This window comes from Heptranchias perlo, chromosome 1 (assembly GCF_035084215.1).
Source record: "Heptranchias perlo isolate sHepPer1 chromosome 1, sHepPer1.hap1, whole genome shotgun sequence".
NCBI lineage: Eukaryota > Metazoa > Chordata > Chondrichthyes > Hexanchiformes > Hexanchidae > Heptranchias > Heptranchias perlo.
The window spans coordinates 147,148,045-147,161,870 of NC_090325.1; the positions used below are offsets into that span (position 1 = coordinate 147,148,045).

A 13,826-nucleotide genomic window follows, 5' to 3' on the forward strand; every position below is an offset into this window, starting at 1 on the left:
CAAGGCCAATATATCCTTCCTAAGGTGCAGTGCCTAGATCTGAACACAGTACTCCAGCAGTGGTCTAACCAGGGCTTAGTATAGCTGTAGCATAACTTCTACCCCCTTGTATTCTAGTCCTCTAGATATAAAGGCCAGCATTTCATTAGCCTTTTTGATTATTTTCTGTGCCTGTCCATGACATTTTAATGATCTATGTACATGGACCCCTAAGTCTCTTTGGATCTCCACTGTTTCGAACTTTTCACCATTTAGAAAGTACTCTGATCTATCCTTTTTAGGTCCAAAGTGAATGATCTCACACTTGCCTATATTGAAATCCATTTGCCACAGTTTTGCCCATTCATATATTAATCTATTAATGTCTCTCTGTAATTTTATGCTTCCATCCACACTGCTTACAATGCTGCCTATCTTTGTGTCATCGACAAACTTGGATATGTGGCTCTCTATCCCATCATCTAAGTCGTTGATAAATACAGTGAATTGTTGAGGCCCCAACCACTAGTTACATCCTGCCAATTTGAGTACCTGCCCTTTGGGGTCGATTTTGCAATGGTGGCGGGTTGGCAGTGGGGGGGGTAGGGAGGGTGAAGGTGTGTGTGGCAAACCCGCATGAACAAAACTTATCGTTTTTGACGCGATCGCACGGTGATTGCTGCTGGTTAATGTCCTCTCAGGGTTTTGCGCCTGACAGCCAGCCTGATTGACGGGCTGGCTGCTGCCAGGAGCTGCAACGCAAGGGCGGGGGGCAAGAAAGAGAAGGAACGAGATGTCATCCGGTGCTGGAACGGAAAATCGGGGGGAGGGGGGAACGTGGCAGATCCGGGGGGAAGAGGGGAAGATTGGGGGGGAGAGTGGAAGATTGGGGGGGAGAGTGGAAGATCGCGGGGGCGGAGGGGGAGATCGGGAGGGGGGAGAGGGGGAGATCGGGAGGGGGGAGATCGGGAGGGGGAGGGGGAAGATCGGAGGGGAGAGGGGAAGATCGAAGATTGGGGGAGAGGGGAAGATCGGGAGGACATTGGGCATGAATCAAAAGCTGCCCAGGTAAGTTAAAAATCGTTACAATTACTTAATCTGTCACAGATAAAGTGCCTTAAGTACCTGAATGTGGTACATTTGGCTCTTTAATTGTCATCGGCGGGACTTCCGGTTTCAGGTCGCCGTCGTGCACAAGGTGGGTCCTTGGGAAACTCGGAAGTCGGCGAGTTGGAGCTGGCTTCCGAACCCGAACGGGATTTCCGTGATTTTCGGAGCTCCAATGCACCCGCAATTGCCCCCTAAAATTAAGCCCTTTATCTCTACTCTCTGTCTCTTGCCGCTCAGCCAATTTCCTAACCAGGTCAATAATTTGCCCTCAATTCTATGAGCTTCAACTTTAGCTCACAGTCTCTTATGAGGGACTTTACCAAATGCCTTCTGGAAGTCCATATAAGCAACATCCATAGACACTCCCCTGTCCACTACCTTAGTCACCTCTTCAAAAAATTCAATGAGGTTCGTCAAGCATGACCAACCCTTCACAAGTCCATGCTGGCTCTCTCTGATCAGCTGAAAATTTTCAAGATGTTCAGTCACTCTATCCTTAATTATAGACTCTAGTTATTTCCTGACAACAGATGTTAGGCTAACTGGTCTATAATTCCCTGGTTTCCCTTTCTCGCCTTTCTCAAATAGTGGAGTGATGTGCAATTTTCCAATCTAAAGGAATGGTTCCTGAATCGAGAGAACTTTAGAAGATTATAGATAGGGCATCAGCAATGTTCTCACCTACTTCCTTTAGAATTCTGGGATGGAAACCATCTGGTCCTGGGGATTTGTCACTCTTTAGTGCCATTATTTTCTTCATTACTGTTAATTTGCTTATGTTAATTATGGTGAGTCCCTGTCCCTGATTCAAATTTAGTTTCCTTGGGGTGTCCGGCAGACTATCCTCTTCCTCTACAGTAAATACTGACACAAAGTAATTATTTAACATGTCCATCATTTCCTTATTTTCATTTACAATATCACCATTATTAGTTTTTAAGGGGCCCACATTGCTCTCGACCACCCCCTTTCTCCTGATATAATTGTAAAAATTTTTTGTTTTGATTTTGATATCCCTTGCAAGTTTCTTTTCTACTCCTCTTTTGTAGCTCTCACTATCTGTTTTGTCACCCTTTACTTTTCTTTATATCTCTCCCAGTCGCCACGATCTGTGCTCTTTTTTGCATTTTTGTGCGCTTTTTCTTTTAGTTTTATGTTGTCCCTTGCCTCTTTTGTCATCCATGGCTTTTCTTTTGGCAAGTGGAGCTCTTGCCCCTTAGGGGCATAAATTGGTTCAGCACCACATTAAATTCTAACTGATCTTCTGTCATTTTACTCATTAACAGATTTGCCCAGTTTACTGTGGATATACCGTTGAAGTCGGCCTTACCTAAATTTAGAATCTTAGTAACTGATACGGGTTTCTCCCTTTCAAACACATCATTGAACTTGATCATATTATGATTGCTATTAGATAAATGTTCACGCACCATTAGGCTGTTAACTAAACCTGGCTGATTACTCATTATTAAATCTAACATGGCCTGCTCCTTGTTAGTTCTAGGACATGTTGTTGCAGAAAGCTGTGCTGAACACACTCGAGAAATTCACTACCTTTCTGACATGAGCTCGTCTGCTTATCCCAATCGCTATGAAAATTAAAATCCCCCATTAAAACCACTCTGCCTTTGCTACATGCTTATCTAATCTCTGCATTTATACATTCTGTCACTTCACAGCTGCTACCAGGTGGCCTATACACAACTCTTACTACAGTCTTAAATCCTTTTCTATTTCTTAATTCTACCCATAAAGTCTCCACTGCCTGCTTACCTCTCATTATATCCTCTCTTATCATTGAAGTAATTTCATCTTTAATCACTAAGGCTACTCTTCCCACTCTACCAGTTTCCCTCTCCTTCCTGCAGACCTTATAACCGACTATTTTCAGTTCCCAGTCCTGACTGTCTTACCTACATGTCGTACCCTCTAGGTTGAATTTGTGCCTGCAATTCATTCAATTTGTTCCTTATACTCCATATGTTTGTATAAAGAACACTTAATTGGGCCACACACCCTAACCTGTCTTTCTGTTTTAATGCTGTTTTTCTCACACGTTTCTTATTTCTCTCTCTTGATTTAATTACTTTTCATCTTTTAGTTTTCCCTTTACCTGTAGTGCCAAAGCATAATTTCTGACTGTTACTCTACTCTCTTCCTTTTTGTTTGTTTTAGAATTATTATTTATACTACCTTTTCCACCTGAGCCCTCCCCCCCCCCCCTTTTTACTAGTTTAAAATCCTTGTGACCGCCCTCTTTATCCTTTCCGTTAGTACCCTGGTCCCAGCCCGGTTCAGGTGGAGCCCGTCCCCAGTGTTACAGCTCCTTCCTGTCCCAGTACTGGTGCCAGTGTCCCATGAAATGGAACCCCTCTTTCCCACACCACTCCTTAAACCACGTGTTCACCTCCCTAATCTGCTTATTGCTAAGCCAATTTGCACGTGGCTTGGGTAATAATCCAGAGATAATAACCCTTAAGGTCACAGGAAACTGAAATTAAACCAGAACTAAAATGTTCCTAAAAGGAATTTTATGTTGTGAAAAATTGTTACAGAGAGAATTGAATGTTAACCAGTTATATAGAATATTATGATCAGTCAATGGGGAAAAAATCAGGTGCTGTACGCATATACCTCCACTGTTGTACAATATTTGTTGAGTGGTGCAATCATTTTTTTTTTGCTTATGTACACAGGACCCCGATGCAATTTTGATGGGTAATCCGGTACCGCAAGCCCCGCCCCCCTACAACATTTCACAATGTAGCCAGACCAGCGTGCCTTAAAGGGATTGCTGGAGGCCGCTGAGGTGATGGGTGTTGCGCTCTTTTTGGAGCATTCTTGTGGCCAGGATGAGCATGACAGCCCACTTACTCACCTTTCGCTGCCACCCCCACTCGGCCTGGCCCTCCCCTTTAAATTAGAGTTGCCGGCTCGGCTCCACCAATCAGCCATCGGATTTCCTTCCCCCCTAATTGGTGAGCGAGCTGGAAATGGGCAGGCAGCTTGCCTGTCAAATTAAAATGAGACCCAACTGTTAAAATGGTTTGTGCTCTTGCTGGTGACATCAGGCAGGCATCCCAATTTCTCTGCCCATCTTCCGCCCAATGTATGTTTCACATAAAAATCGCCCCCCGATTCTTCATCCCAGAATTTTGAAAAGCACAAACGTATGTTAATTCAGTGCACAGGAGCATTGGCACATGCTGTCACTGTCACTTGCACTTATTGGGGGTGGGTTTCCGCAGAGGTTCTCCCAATTGTCTGCCATAACTTCTATGGAAGATCTGCAGAAACCCCGAAGAAATGGCATAAACATAGTTCCACGGGGTTTCCATGGATCTTCCGTCGAAGTTATGACGGATGATCAGGCGAAACCCCTGTGGAAATTTAACCCCGAGTACTCAAGGATACCCCATGGAGGGCCATACACAGACATCAACCTTCAATCATGGTGATCTGTAATTGCTACCAGTTTCAAGACCTTCTGATCTGCATATTGCATAACATGTCAGTCTTGCTGCAAATCCCTTGTGCACTGTCAATCAAATCAAAGCTCACCCTGATAGGCTGCAAGAGATGTCACAATCCAATTTGAGCTTGTTCTTGGAGGTAACTAACTGACGTGAATTATTAGGACTACTAAAAAGAAAGCAACATTTAATGCCCCAATTATGAATAAATTATGAGCGTTAACTAGCAAGAAATATAAAAACTGACAGTAAAAGCTTCTACAAGTATATGAAAAGGAAGAGGGTAGCTAAAGTAAACATTGGTCCCTTAGAGGAGGAGACTGGGAAAATAATAATGGAAAACAAGGAAATGGCAGTGGAATTGAACAGATATTTTGTATCTGTCTTCACAGTAGAAGACACTAATAATATACCAATAATAGTAGAAAATCAAGGGGCTAAGGGGAGGGAGGAACTAAAAACAATCACTATCACTAGAGAAAAAGTACTAGGTAAACTAATGGGTCTAAAGGCTGACAAGTCCCCTGGACCTGATGGCTTGCATCCGAGGGTCTTAAAGGAAGTGGCTACAGAGATAATGGATGCATTGGTTGTAATCTTCCAGAATTCCCTAGATTCTGGAAAGGTCCCAGCGGATTGGAAAACTGCAAACGTAACACCCCTATTCAAGAAGGAAGTGAGACAGAAAGCAGGTAACTATAGACCAGTTAGCCTAACATCTGTCATTGGGAAAATGCTAGAATCCATTATTAAGGAAGTGGTAGCAGGACATTTGGAGACTCATAATACAATCAAGGAGAATCAGCATGATTTTATGAAGGAGAAATCGTGTCTGACAAATTTATTAGAGTTCTTTGAGAAAGTAACGGGCAGGGTGGATAAAGGGGAACCAATGTCTGCAGTATATTTGGATTTCCAAAAGGCATTCGATAAGGTGCCACATAAAAGATTACTGCACAAGATAAGAGCTCATGGTGTTGGGGGTAATATACTGGCATGGATAGAGGATTGGCTAACTAACAGAAAACAAAGAATCGGGATAAAAGGGTCATTTTCAAAATGGTAATCTGTAACTAGTGGGGTGCCGCAGGGATCAGTGCTGCGGCCTCAACTATTTACAATATATATCAATGACTTGGATGAAGGAACAAATTTGCTGATGATACAAAGATAGGTGGAAAAGCAAGTTGCGATGAGGACACAAAGGGCCCGATATTAGGAGGGGGGCGGGTTCGCGGCGGAGGGTCGACTGGGCGCGTGGGTAACGGGCGAACTGAGCATGCGCAGCATAGACTGTCAGTTGGAGGAGCCCTATTTAAAGGGGCAGTCCTCCACTGACTGATGCTGCAGGAAATAGGAAAAATTACAGCATGGAGCGGCCCAGGGGGAAGGCTGCTCCCAGGTTTAATGATGCCTCACTCCAGGTACCATTGGATGGGGTGAGGAGGAGGGGGGGGAACAGAGATCCTCCCCCCGGCGGGCGGGAGGAATCGGCCTGCCTCTGCCACCAAGAAGGCCTGGCTCGAGGTGGCAGAGGAGGTCACCTGCACCACCAACATATTGCGCACTTGCATACAGTGCAGGAGGCACTTCAATGACCTCAGTAGGTCAGCCGAAGTGAGTACACTTACTCATTCCTCTACACTCCGTCTGCCACATCACCGCCATCACCCCACATCTCCTTCTGCAATGCCAACACTACTCTGTCACATCACTCCTCACACCCACTCAAACCTCATCCTCATCTTACCTGCACTTACTCACCTCGCCAGTACTCATCCCGCCACTACCACTCAACCCAATCCTCATACAATCTCATGGATCTATCTCATACTCAACCTCTCATGCATCTCTTTCACAGTCAGCCTCACTCAACCTGCCACTACCTGTGCTGCAGCCACAGGGCATGCATCACATATGTGCAGTAGGAAGCGTAAGGCAAACGTGTCGTGAACATGAAGGGGATGCACAAGGGTGTTTGAGGGTTTGTCATGGTTTTTACTTATATTTAATTTCTGATTAACTCACATAAGATATTATATTGTCAGCACTACTGCCACGTCTTTGCGAATCTTGTCTGGTTTGTGCAATAATGCCCTTTCCTGGGGATCATTATGAAGATCCACAACTGATGCCACCCATTGTGTCACTGCAGAGTGGGTGTAGGTGTATTTGCAGGGCTCTTTTGTGCAGACGACTGAGAGGCGTTGGCGGTGTCCCCGGTGGCACCCTGGAAGGATGCGGAGGAGAAGTTGTTGAGGGCAGTGGTGACTTTGACAATGACAAGTAAGAAGATGGTGCTCGGGCCAGCTGGGAGCAGCTCGGCATGAAGGAGGCTGCAGATGTCCATGACTACATGTTGAGTGACTCTGAGCCTCAGTGTGCACTGCTGCTCAGAGAGGTCCAGGAAGCTGAGCCTCGGTCTGTAGACCCTGTGGCGAGGGTAGTGCCTTCTGCGACGCATCCCTCTCTGCCGTTGCCCTCCTTCCTGCTGTGCAGGTGGATGTGTCACAGCACTGTGTTGTGGGGCTCCACGTGTCAGAGGTGGACGGCATGGCCGGCGAGGCTGGTGATGCTGTTCGTCCTCCGAGGAGGTCATGACTGCAGCTACGGCGGTCCCCATCCGGAAGATGTACATTTGAGGGGGTCCGCAAGGTAGGTACATGTCTCTGGACACCGGGGTAAGTGTGCAAGTTGGTGAATTTTATTGTTAGGAGGAGGGTGGTGGAGGCCAAACTTTGTCCAAAGTGACAGAGTGGCCTCCTGCAATGAGTGAGGGTCTCCCCCCCCACCCCGCACCTGTCAAATGGACCTTTGCAGCTGCCACAGGCTGATGGCTGCAACACGTCCATTTGAACTGGGAGTGTTTCCCCCAGTACGGGAAATAGTCTCAGTTCATTGCAAAATGCCACCCCTCCTAAAATGTTATGTTAATCAGGTCTGTAAATGATCTGAAATACTTTAATGAGTACTTTAAGTGGCACCCCACCAGCATTAATTGCCGGCGGGAGTCCCATATGTGGGGGCTGCGCGCGCATGTCAGCGCGTCACTGGGGAACCCGGAAGTGGGCGGGTTGGAGCCGGGCTCCAGACCTGCCCCATGAATCCCGGATTTTCGCAGCCCCCCCCGCCGCGAATGCACCCGCTCAGGGATGCGAAAATCGAGCCCAAAGTGTCTGCAAAGGGATATTGACAGGTTAAGCGAATGGCCAAAAATTTGGGAAAATGTGAAGTCGTCCACTTTTGGAGGAAAAATAAAAAAGCAAAATATTATTTGAATGGAGAAATACTACAAAATGCTGCGGTATAGAGGGATCTGGGTGCCCTCGTACATGAAACACAAAAAGTCAACATACAGGTGCAGCTGGTAATCCGGAAGGCAAACGGAATATTGGCCTATATTTCGAGGGGGATGGAATATAAAAGCAGGGAAGTCATGCTACAAATGTACAGGGTGCTGGTGAGACCACACCTGGAGTACTGCGTACAGTTCTGGTGCCCTTATTTAAGGAAGGACATACTTGCGTTGGAGGCAGTTCAGAGAAGGTTCACTAGGTTGATTCCGGGTATGGAAGGGTTGTCTTATGAGGAAAGATTGAACAGGTTGGGTCTATACTCATTGGAGTTTAGAAGAATGAGAGGAGATCTTATTGAAACATAGAAGATTCTGAGGGGACTCGATAGGGTAGACGCTGAGACGATGTTACCGCTCATGGGGGAATCTAAAACTAGGGGCATTGTTTCAGAATAAGGGGTCGCCCGTTTAAGACAGAAATGAGGAGGAATTTCTTCTCCCAGAGGGTTGTGAATCTTTGGAATTCTTTACCCCAAAAAGCTGTGGAGGCTGAATCGTTGAATACATTCAAGGCTGAGTTAGACAAATTTTTGATCAGCAAGGGAGTCAAAGGATATGGGGAAAAGGCGGGAAAGTGGAGCTGAGGTAAAAATCAGATCAGCCATGATCTCATTAAATGGCAGAGCAGGCTCGAGGGGCCGAATGGCCTACTCCTTCTCCTATCTCTTATGGTCTTATGGTCAGTTAGACTATAGGTTTGGTGTCAGTGCAGCAAGATCCTTTGTGCAACACTGACATCAAACATGCAGTGCAGTCCTGTCTACTTCACAGGAATCAGATGCATGTCACCAGCAGGGAGGTCACTTGCTAGCACAGTACACTGGTTGCAATATGACTTCAGCCATTGCAGTATGATTTTAAACTTTCATTTTAAAAGTTTAGAAAACCCGAGGTGGGTTGCTGCTAATTCCTAATGCCTGAAAAGAGCTGGCTATTCTGTCAACTCTTCACTCCTTAGAAGTTTCACCAGCAGCACAGGCTGCAAACCAACACTCTCTGTAGGGACAGACTACACATGCATGGAGCTCTGCTTTGTTTCACTCATCGCCAGTGTAACTGGGCCACATAACCATGGTTGGCCACTCAAATCGCTATTAAAAATGCAGTTACACTGTAGTGTTTAGTGAAATCAGAGCTTAACGGACAAGCATAAACTTACATTTTGTTTCCACTTACCATTTTAGGAATCATTGCAATTTTTAAAAATTATTTTAAAGCACTGGTCACAATTTGCATCCAAGTCACTTCAATTCAAACACTAATGGGTGAAATCACACTGTGTGATAAAATTAATGGATTAATGCCCTCGTTAAAGTAGCCAACAAAAAATTTTCATATTAATATATCAATGTGTACATATCATATAGTGTGATTTCTAATCACATATTATTCTATTTAGGGTGATTAGTGTTTAAGGTTTAAAGGACAGAGGAACAAAATAAAATATAAAGAAAAAGACAAATCATAAATGCTCACAGCAAAGTGTAAACTCAATTGTCCTGAGTTAAATTATGATCATAGACACAAGGAGAAGAAATGTGATTGAAATGAAAAGAATTGTTCCATGCTGTGTACTGAATATTTTAGTTGATGTTTGTTTTGATTTAGTATCCAGTACCTTAGCAGTAACACATCATCAGTGGGATGACATCCAGATTGGCAGAACTTTCTCACACACATCCTAATTGACTACAGTTCCAGCCAGCATAGGACTGTACTATATTACCTGCAGTATGATATGCACATGCTTGGATCCTGATCTCACACTCATTTGCCTAGACTGCTGCCCAGTATGATCTCATCTCCTTTTTGGGTATAGGTCTCCTTTTCTCTGAAAACCCGGGCATTGCATTCTTCCTGTTGTGATGTCATTAACCACAGAGTTTAATCTGGTTCAGCAGAAGCATCCACAGCTTTTATCTTTAATTCCAGTCGTCTAAACTACCAGCAACCCCCGCCCAATACCTGTCTTCTCCTAAGACATTCTCATGTTTCCTTTGTGAAATTGAAACACAAGGTGAGCTCTCTCTTGCCACTATTGGCCAAAATATTCCAGATGCGGTTAAAATTAAATGTAAAATAAACAAAATAGGAAAGTTATGATTAATGTCTACCAAATTGTGTTTTGATTAATGCATTTTTCCATAGACTTGGCCTACATAATGAACATACTGTGGAAGCAATCATCACACTTTGCAGTTGAATTATATATTTATGAATAACTGTATTCTAGTATATTTAAAAATTATCCAATCTTAAAATAATATGTTAAAATAAAGATTTTGTGAATTCTCCTTTGTGTACTGGAGACAACTGAAGACATTTATTTCCTTCTTTAGTGTGCTGATACTTAGAATTAAATCATAGTGTAGTCCTCCTTATCTGATAGCGCTCTTAATTGCTGTTGTGTATCCTGGTCAAATGAGCACTTAAGGGGTCATTTACTTAAGATATGGTTTATTAAACTGGCCTTGATCCTGAGGTTTAGTCCAGTACAGTCGGAACTTGACATGACCCATTGAACCTTGAGCTGAATTGAGCCACAACCAAATTCTTATTTCCAGCACACATGAAACCAGCAGCAAAACTGGAAAAGGTATTTTTTTCCCAAGCTTTTCCCCTTCCCTCCAATCCCCTCACCTCATAAAGGCATTGATTCTTGCTGGAGCACGGTTCCATATGTACTGACCCTTGCTCAAGTGACCATTCTTTGCAGATCAGCTTAGGCAATGAGCATTTGCAGGCAAGTTGACCAGTTGAACCCAATCCTGCCCCAGCTGACATTCGCAGATGGGAACTGTCCAACTGGGGTCACTGATTAGTGATTAGGTGTTGGAATCCCAGTTGACTTTATCCCTCCCTAGCCCAAGGGCACTGAGGCTGGTTAGAGCAACCCCACTTCTGCCACAGTTAGCTAACTCAGGATAGATCAGAGATTGAGACCTTCTGGTCTGTAGGGCTTAGTACGACAATGCTTGATGCCATTACCTTCAAAATTGATGGGCTAAATTGCCATACTTTATTCCATACTTCCTTATGTTATTTTCCCCACAGGGGAAAAGGAGATAATCAGTGATTCTGTTATCGAGGGGCTGATTCCTCATACCTCAAATCATCCAGATACAGTGGGATGCTTCATTTCACAAAGTAAAAGATAGTCAAATAAAGCTATCATTTCAAGATGGTAAGATACTGATTTTAAATTACAGGAGAAACTTGTGACAGAAGTTGCAGACCTAAATGCAGCAAAAATTGTGGTGGCTTTCTCTGTCTGTGCTGCTTGGGAAGTTTTCACCCGAGTCTCAGTGAATGGGAGCATCCTCAGATTTGTTAAAAGGCCAGACCAGAAAAAAATTCTGGAGAAGAAGCCTGACGATGCTTTAGAGAGCTAGCAGGAACAAACTATGGAGAGGGAGCAAATGCATCATTCTCAGGTGGCATCAGTGGGGGATTTTGACTTATCGTTTTTATGTAGATTTTGCTATGTCTGTGGCACTATCTGACCATTTGATTGAATGCAAAGTTTTTTTGAAAAGGAAGGGACTAATTGTAGGTTAACTTGAAAAAGAAGCTCAGAAGGAGAATGTGGAAATAACTGTGGTGCTTGTGTTGTAGAAGCAGACAATGTCGTCTTTTTACCTTAGAGAAGGCTGCAAGGGATAGAACTGATGCATTTTGGAATTTTTAAAAAAAGGACTAAAATGGTACCTGATCTGGCTCATGTTGGTTGGCCATGAATGAAATGGTTTCAACATTACATCATTGCTGCTGCTTCTGTTTGGGAATGGTCCCTTGCCTCTTGCTCATTTTTCAGATGTTGTGTGAGTTATCTAAAGTATGTCTGTGTGTAAAAATAAATCTCAGAGATACGATTACATTTATTCCAGTAATGGACTTTTATTTGACACTGATGATGGTCATGACGATGATGGTGCTCTCTTGTTACAATAATAATCGCACACTGTTATGTTATTCTCAGTTGTGAACTTGATGGGCCATAGATTGTGGCATGGTTGCCTGCACGGCTTACTCTCCAGTGAAAATAATGGTCATAGTCAGACACTGATATATTTATTCAGAACTGTTGACACATAGATCTGCCACAGATAAACCACAGTCTGATCTGACTCATAGTGAAAATAAAACTTGTATTGTGGATTTATATCTGCTAAGGGGGAATGATACTGCAGGCTAGTGGACATCTGCCTAAAATAAGATGTTACAGTAATGAAAATGAGAGGAAAAAAAGAAAAAGCTTATCTTTGTAAAAAGCTAAATAAAATTAGAAAAATTGAGAAGCGATTGCTGGCGCAGCTGCCTAGATTTCCTCCATTTCCAAAATACAGATTCCCTGCATTTCCCCTTCAACAAACTCCTTTCCCTTAGTTTCAAATTCGGTCCCATTCTTAAACTGTCCATCCCCAATTTATCACAAATAGCTCACATGAATAATGTAAAATTGTGCATTATTACTTTTTTGTCTACAAAAAGGGCTCAGAGATTTTTCCACCTAATATAAGTCGCACTGCACAGAATAGCTGCATTACAATCTTCACTCAATTTACTCTTCATTCCAGTATCACAGGTTTAAATGTCCCATCTTTACCATTCATAGCTTAAGTACTCACGTGACTGTTTTGATACAATTTTTGTTAACTTTCTGCCAGGAACTATCGATTTTCTGTCATGTAGGGCTAAAGATGTGATGTTCTGGGATAGGTACTAGATTGAAGGCTTGTCATTTATTTGAAGGTGGGAAGAAGGAGTATGACAGTGGTGACAAAGTTAAACTGTGTTAAACAGATGAGAACCCTCATTAGAAAGTTGAGTTCTGATGCCCCTTATAGTCATCAATAAGGACTCCTCTGAGCGGCGGTCTTTATGATGCTCCACTCCATGCTCTTCTATCTCCAAAGCAGTTAGGGCCACTTTCTCAGAGATCTCCATGTCGAGGCCTTTTTGAATGGCAAAGTTGTGCAGGGCACAACAAGCTACATCTATGTGGGATATTTTCTGGGGGAAATTGCTAAGCCCTCCCTGATCTATCAAGGTAGCGAAAGCATCACCTTTAAACTCCTATGGTCCTCTTAATGTTAACTCTGGTAGAGGCATGTGCCTCATTGTTGCACTACTCAGCAGCTGTTGTTGCAGCTCTTAGTGGAGTCATTATCCATGACACCAAGGGGTATGCCTTGTCACCCACAAGCCATCTGTTCACTTGACTATCTTTCTGGAAGAGTTCAGGGAGGTCAGAATTCCTGAGGTTGAATACATCATGGCAACTTTCAGCAAATCTGGCATTCATGTGAAGGACTCTTTGCATCTGGTCACAGACAATCTGGACATTCAGCAAGTCATACATCATTCTATTAAAAAGGCTGAGGGGCGTACAGCAGGAGCTTTCCATTTATTGCACCCTGCACTTTGGGAATGCAGCAACACAATACAACTGGATGGCCTTATCACACTGCTGTCTTGCTGTCATGGCTAACTGGATAATTTCCCCAGCTCTCCTATAAAGTGTGTCAATGACCTGATGAATGAATGCCCAAACAACAAGTTGGGTGTTCTGATACAAATCTCTGTTGCTGCTTGAAATGAGCCAGTGGCATAAAAGTTGAGTGTGGTCGTCATTTTCACAGCCATAGGCAGAGCTGTCTAAACAGATGATTTTGGCTGCAGGTCTTCGTCTAGTTGGCACAGCTGTCCTATTGCCCTTTGGTGAAGCGCACTCTTCACACGCAGAGCTCCTCACTGAGATCTTCATTCAATTTGCATGGCCTGTAAATTTGTTTAGGGAGGGCAATATCTTATAAGGCACATCCTCCTCAAAAGCTGCCTCACTCTCCTTTCTTCCACCTTGCTCGTCCCCGCCATTAAAATTGCAAAGAGGGCAATGCCCATTGGGA

At 43.7% G+C, this 13,826-nt stretch overlaps 1 protein-coding gene across 4 annotated transcripts in view; it reads left to right on the forward strand.

Annotated features, from left to right (window-relative positions):
• Positions 1 to 13,826, forward strand: part of LOC137327071 (uncharacterized) — a 323,001-nt gene that overhangs the window by 63,308 nt on the left and 245,867 nt on the right. The gene's annotated exons all lie outside the window — the stretch shown is intronic.